This window comes from Gossypium raimondii, chromosome 10 (assembly GCF_025698545.1).
Source record: "Gossypium raimondii isolate GPD5lz chromosome 10, ASM2569854v1, whole genome shotgun sequence".
NCBI classification, from domain to species: domain Eukaryota; kingdom Viridiplantae; phylum Streptophyta; class Magnoliopsida; order Malvales; family Malvaceae; genus Gossypium; species Gossypium raimondii.
In genome coordinates, this window is record NC_068574.1 from 21235093 (window position 1) to 21242719 (window position 7627).

At 28.3% G+C, this 7627-nt stretch overlaps 1 long non-coding RNA gene across 1 annotated transcript; it reads left to right on the forward strand.

Annotated features, from left to right (window-relative positions):
* Positions 1 to 3609: 3609 nt before the first annotated feature.
* Positions 3610 to 7424, forward strand: LOC128033801 (uncharacterized). The gene is made up of 2 exons (XR_008189879.1): positions 3610 to 4331; positions 6956 to 7424. It is a non-coding gene; the product is annotated as an uncharacterized LOC128033801 (long non-coding RNA).
* The last annotated feature ends 203 nt before the right edge of the window (positions 7425 to 7627 follow it).

The window sequence follows — 7627 nt, forward strand, 5'->3', positions numbered from 1 at the left end:
TTTTATTAAGAAGACTGAATGAATATACTTATTTATCATCAATCCTTAGTTGGTGTTTATATATATGCAATTGATTGAAGTAATAAAGTGTGCATAACAAAATTAAAATGTATGAAAATGTCAAAATAAAGTTTTAGCTAAGTGATAAGTTAAATGTTTTACTAATGTTATTAGTTTGGGTTCCAATCCCACAATATGCATATTTTAATGGTTTTAAAATAAAATTTAAAGTACCATAAAATAATATAACTTATTTTAATTACGGAAGGACATTTTGTAATTTCCATAATCGAGTTGGTGCCCGATTGACTCATGACACCAACTCGTTAAGGATTTTATTAATAGTATAGATACACAAATATATAAATACCGTATAGAACAAAATTTTTATGAGAAATAAAATTAGAGTCATGAGTTAATTGGGCACTAATTTAGTTAGAGAAATAACAAAAATATTATTTTATATTTAAAATATTCTATATTATCATAGGGTAATTTATTTTTTAAATACAAAAAATATGCATATTATGATATTTGAGTTCACACTAATTACATGCTTAAAACCTTATATTTACTACTCAACATGCTGTTATAAAGAGATAATTGTTATAAACCTATCATAGAATTCATATAGAGAATTTCTATCAAATAAAAAAAAAGAATCAAATCAACGAAGTTTTAAAAAAAGTATAGTGGGTGCAATCATTATTATATTTATGCATATTTTATTTTACATTCTTTCACGTGATTAATTATGAAGTTCATTAAACTAACAACTTCAATTAATTTGTATGGATTATCTACCTTTCAAAAAATAGTATGAGTTATCAAATTAATTAATTTATTTATCATAAGTTATTAAATTCAAGTAATCAATTTATAAATTTATGATGTTTGTAGAATATTTAATTGCATTAATATATTTAATTCTACCATTTGAAGATTATTTTCATTTAATCAAATATGATTAGTAGATTTTTCATGTTAGATTTAAACATGTTATTGAAATAATATTTTAATTAAGATCACTTTTATTTAATAAATTATAATTAATAGGTAATTTGCTTATATGGAATAATTACAATTTTACTTATATCTAAGACAATATGTTATTATAGAGAATTAATTTAATAAAGAACATACTTTGTAACTATCAACGTTGTTGCACTTATATGATGGGTTAGGCATCCAACTCATTTACCCAAGTTATAAAAAATTCTCTATACTTTATATGGGATTACTAACAATATTGCAAACTACTAACAATTATAAGTGAAAAATTGTTATAATGGGTTAAAATAAAATATAAAAAATCGATTCTACTATAAATTTGATTGTTATAACGAAATGTTGTTATAGCCTGATACGAGCCAAGGAGGTGACACTCAAGGGGTTGTTTTTCCTTGTGGTCCAATCACTCGAAGCAAGACACAGCAATTAAAATCAAAGATGAATGCTTTTGTCCAAGACTTTGTTGCTACAAATTTAAGTCATCATGTTCGTGACGTTGACAAATACGGGAATGCAATTCACTGGACCAACCTTGGAATGGTGAAAGCCCATAAATTGGTGGATTAATCTTTTATGTATCTTATTATTATTATTATTTACTTAATTCTCATTGGTTGGGACACATCACTTATGAGTTAAGTAATTTTATTGGTTAGGTTATTATTTATTTATTTTCTTAGATAATTTTAAAGAATTTTATTAGGATTCAATTACTCTTGAAAGTTTTATTAGGATTCAATTACTCTTGTAATTTGCCTATAAATAGGCTTGCTTTCTACACATTGAAGGATATGAAAAAAAAAAAAGAGTATTTGTTTTCTTCCAAATTTGTGTGAGGCAAATTTTTGAGAGTAGATTGATTCTTCTCTTGCTATTTAGTTTGGAGTTTGTTACTTTCGAGGGTATTTCGGAGTTACAAGTATTCAAATTTCTTTCCCGTTCATCGGTGTTTCTAGAGGTTCTTCTTCTAGGGGTTTCGTAGGCAGTCGCTCAATCATTAGCGTTTTGGTTACAAGTTAACCAAGGGTTCCATAGGGCAAATCTATCCTTATTATTATTATTATTATTTAACTAATTTTATTTATTCTCGTTTTATTTCTAATTTGTGTTTCTCTTGTGTTTAGATCCGGGTTTCCGCATCATAGCCCGTAATTATTATAGAGACGACTAACTATATATGTAAACGTAAAACTATACTAATTCTTGTATTTTGATTTTCTTTATTGATTCTTTTAATAATATTGTAATTATTTCAATTCACATATTTGAATAAAGACTAAGAAATAATTGATAAATAGTGAAAATGAGAGGTACGATTGAAGTAACAAGGTAGAAGACTTATTATGATAGTTTGGGTGAATCCAAATACACAAATGAAAATGATAATTAATTAGGCTTCAAAATCAATGGGGGAAACTTCCCAAACCCTTTCCTATGGAACTAACATATTGTAGTATGATGAAGTGTGAACTTAATAAAATCATCATATAGTTGAGATTAGACAGCTAGCCTTGCCTCATACGTTTAACATTCTTTTTGTCCTTTGATTTTTCAAAAAGGGAAATTATTTGGTGTACTGTATATAGAATTTTTAGATTTTATAAGTGTCTTAATATTATAAATAAATAAATATTTTTAAAAGGAAATATATATTAATTTTTAAAATTATTTCGTTTATTTATTTGAAAATTTATTAATATGTTAAGTCATAATTATTTTTAACGTATGTATAAGATCATCATAAACAATACCATTTCATAGCATATTAATAACATAAATATAATAATAAAATAAATAATTTATAATAAAATATAAAAATACATAAAATAATAAACGATATAACACATAAAAATAATATCATTGTAAAACTAAAATTTATGATTGTAATTGTCACATTTTATATAACTTATTATGAACAAAGTAAAATGGATATATTTTTATAAATATCATCATCTTTTTAATACCCAATTGATAATATATATTTATATTAAAATAATAATTTGAAAAATTAAATTAACAATTATACATTTTAAAATTACTACACCAAATTAATTAATAAAATTTTATTGTAAAATAATAATCATATTTTAAGTAACTCATATGAAACACATATAGGAAAATTAAAATAGGAGTGATCAAATATTTATTTTTATGGTATAATGATTTATTTGGCTCTCTAACTTAAAAAATAAAAATAAAATCATTTTAGCTCTCCAATTAATTTTTCATCTTTTCTAGTCCTTAGACTTGCCTTCTTTTTCTCAAATCACACCAAAATAGATGGAAAAGTTAATATTTTTAATTTTGTTGATGTGATATACATTTGGATTGCAGCATGGATGACACCTCAACATTTAATTAATATTTTAATATTTTAAAATTCAAAAAATATTTTTAAAATTAAAATCATTAAATTTATTTTAAAATTATAAAATATATTTTAAATATTAAAAATTAATTAAACTTTGACATGTCATTACGTGGATATGCCACATCACCAAAATTAACAAATGTTAAATTTTCTATCTATTTTAAGGTAATTTGACTTTTTTAAAGTTGGAGGGCCAAAAAGTCACTATGCCTATTTTTATTGATATTGCACTTTAAATTTTATTATATTTATTTATATATTAAAATTAACATTAAAATTGATGTAATATAATGGCGAGTATTTTAATTATATTTTGATAAAAAATATTAAATAAAGTATATTGTGATTTGGTAACAATGATTTAACACTAGACGACTTTAGAAAAAGATATCTAAATTGAAAACTAAGATATACAATTATTAAATTTGTATTTTCTATCAGTATTTTATTATTTATCATGTTACTTTTCACTTGAATAATTGTAACAGGCTAATTTTGGCCGGGCCCAATATTAACCAAATTAAAAAGAGAAACCAAATAAAAAATTAATAATAGTCCAGTTACATCAGCCTAAATTTGCCCAGCCCAATAAACCAAACCCATTTACGGTGGCCCAGTATAAACCTTGGCCCTAACAGAAACCCTAGCCTCTCTTTAGCCAAACAGATCGCGCCGGTCCTCCGTCAGCTTCTCCACGAGCGCCGCGCCTTCCACGCACCTCCAGCTGGCCGAACCTGTAACGAACAGAAACAAACAGTAGCAACAAATGCGAATAACAACAAAGGGCAATATTCTAGGAAAAAATAATAGCAGAATAAGAGAATAGATTTTTGAATATTTTTCATTTTTTTTCTCTTCGTTGCAGCTATATAAAGCCGAGTACAAAACTGTAAAGGGGGGATCAAAAGAAAACGGAAAGAAATAAAAAAAATCAGGATATTTTTCGAAGGTAGATCCTACTGTTTTTTTTCATTCATATTTATTTTCTTTTTTCGTGCTTACTGGCTTTGAAAAGAAGATAGAAATTAAAAAAGAGAATAAGATAAAAAAAAAAGGAACCTTCTTTGCTTCGCCGGAGGGAGAGGTTCGCCGATTCTGATGAAAATCGACCCTTTTTTTGGAGTCAGGAAGTCGAAAAGCCCAAAAAATGGGTTTCTTTTGATTTTTTGACCACCGTGTACAGCGGTGCTATCACCAGCGATCTGCGGCTGCCACGGTGGTTGGGCGCCGAAACTTGGCCAGATTTCTGGAGGGTTGAGAGAGAGGGGGAGAGTGTTTTTGAGTTTTTTTTTTGTGAAAAGGGGATCAAATGAAGTTTTAAAAAATTTTGGGCTTAAATACCTTTATCAAAACGACGCCATTTTGAGTTTTAAGTTCAGGGGCCAAAACGGCCTCCTTACCCATGCGTCGACCTGACCCAGGGGGAGGATCCTCGTGTTTTGCTTCGATGAGTTATTTTCTCCCCTGGCCCTTCCGCATTTCTGTTATTTCTAATTTAGTCTCTTTTGTTTATTTTCACTTTTTTTTTAAATTGACCCCAAATTTAGTCCCCAACCCACTGATGCGCTGGAAAGTGGACACGTGTCTAGGGATTTTTTTTATTCATTTGGTCCTCGGCCTTTTCACGCCTTTCATTTTAGTCCTTATTCGTTAATTTACCCTCGTTTTCACCTTTAATTTCATTTTTGTCCTGATTTAGTCCCAAAATCTGTTTGATTTCAATTTATTTTTGCAATTTATTTATTTTAAAATTTTTATATTATTTGTTTTAAATTATTTTATTATTATTTATTTTAAAATTTTCACATATTAGGCATTTTAAACTATATTAAACTATTATCCGTTTTAAGTTTATGTATTATTTATTTTAAACCATATATATTATCTATTTGGAATTGTTTTTACATATCATTTATTTTATTTCATTCTATTATTATTATTTGAAAAGAAAACTGTTTTGTATATTATTCATTCCAAATTTCTTTTTACATATTATTCATTTTAAACTTTTTACATATTTTTTAAAATTGTCTTCTTGGTTATTTATTTTAATTTGCTTTGTATGTTATTTTTATTTTGCGTTGCATATTATTTACTTTGAATTGCTTTATATTATTTACCTCAAATTGTTCTATATATTATTTCGTTTTCTTTGATTGTTGATATCGACATTAAAGTGGCATGCATTGTGACTATTGCATCCCGTATACTATTATTTGTTTATTCAGATTTTCACATTAGTGCTACATGTTAATGTAACATTTTATTCATGTAGTGATTCAAATATCGCATATTTGTAAAAAATATAAAATTTTAAAAACGAGCAATATTTAGTATTTTGGAATTAGCAAAGTCGTTCCCTAACTTATGGGGTTTCAATCTTCTCGATAAATCCAAATAAATGAACCTTTTTTTAAAAACATAAGTTTTTAAATAACCTCGGGAATTAAGAAGAGATCGTGTTCTAACTTACGGGATATGGTTTCTTTCTAAAACCGAGATAATCAAATATCTTTTAAAATAAATAAATTTTTGGTATTTATTCTCATTTCGAGGGTTTAAGGTATTGCGTCCTAACTTACGTGACGTAATCCTTTTTCTCAATTAATGTAAAATATTTTTTTGAAAAATTCAATTAAGCGATATTGTAACAAAGGATCATATTTTAAATCTCTTTAAAGTTTTCAACTTTCGACATTAAGACGTTAATTAATCAATTAGGTACCAATTTTGGGCATGACAAGGGTGCTAATCCTTCCTCGCACGTAACCGACTCTGGAACCCATTTTTCTCGAATTTCGTAGACCAAAATTATTGTTTTAGTAAAATAAAACATTTTATTAAAATGATTAAATTGCAAGGTGATCCGATCACACCTTGGAAAAAATGTCGGTGGTGACTCCTGTTTTTTCGTTTTCATTTTCAAAATAAAAGTCGACCCCGTTTTCTGAAAAATGGTTTCGATAGCTTGGCGACTTTGCTGGGGACTGGTTTTGAGAGTCAAGCCACAAATTAATTAATTTTTGTCTTTTTGTTGAAAAATCAAAATTTGTTTTAAATTCACGGTTTTCCTTTTTTTTTGCAATTTATTTACTATTTTATGATTTTAATTATAGTGTGTTTGCTTGTTTGGTCCAAATTTGTTAATGTGTATCTGCATTTTGCATTGCATAAGTTGGTCAATTTTACCCCTCTTAAGTGGGAGTGAGAAACTAGTACTTCGTGAGGTTTTCACCTCCGTGCAGGATAGTGGATCGCTTTCGAGATACATTCGTACCTATGTTTTCGTGAGATTTTCATCTCTGTGCAGCCATAGGGAAATGTATTCCCCTGAATTGAACTCGGTCCATATGAGCCTATAATGGGTGAGGATTGAGGAATCTGCTGGTTCAGGTACCATTTCTTTAGAACCGAACCGCATGCAGTGAGCCCTAAGAGCCTACCCTATGTAAAACCACTCAAAACCATTAGTGGTCACCTGGATAGGTGTTCTATTTACTCTTGCTTTTTTTTTCTTTGTACTAACCTGTTTCGTTTTGTTTTGGTTATGTTTGCATTGCATTTTCATTATAGAAAAGAGGTGTTGATTCACGTTCAGTTGCTAAATAGAGAGCTTGTCATGGAAAATTGATTTCTTGATAAAGTGAAAAATAATACGGCTGTCCGAATATGTTCCGAGAAAACACAACAAGAGAAGGGTGATAGTTTAATGGAGGAGTACACGACTTTACTTCGTTGCCCGAGGATTCAAGTTGACAAAGATTATTCAAGAGTCGTCAACGTCTAGACCTTTTTAAAGAAGCTAACGAGCTTCACAAGGATGGGTGAACGATAGGTTGCGACTCGGATCAAGTAAAAAGCAGGCGTCCCTTGGAGGAATTCACGAGATTTATCTTAGCATCCGGATGAAGAAAAGGATCGATGTTTTCTCCTGGAGTATGAAGGCGAGGCCGTGCATGTGTCCGTTTTATGTAAAGAAATTTGTTTTCTAGTAAAGTTTTCTAAATGAAACTGAATCGGAATCAACGTCTTTTTGCATTCATTTCATGCATTTGCATTACATTACATCATATGTATTAAAGTCCACCAAAAGATCCTAATTGAGTAAAATTATTTCAGTTAATCTGGAAACTAACAAAAAATTACCAACCAAACATCGTAATAGATCTAGGAGGTATATAAAATAATCATTTCTTAGCAGAGTCTGCTAGGGAAAAAAGGGAAAGCACGTAATTTGATTTCATC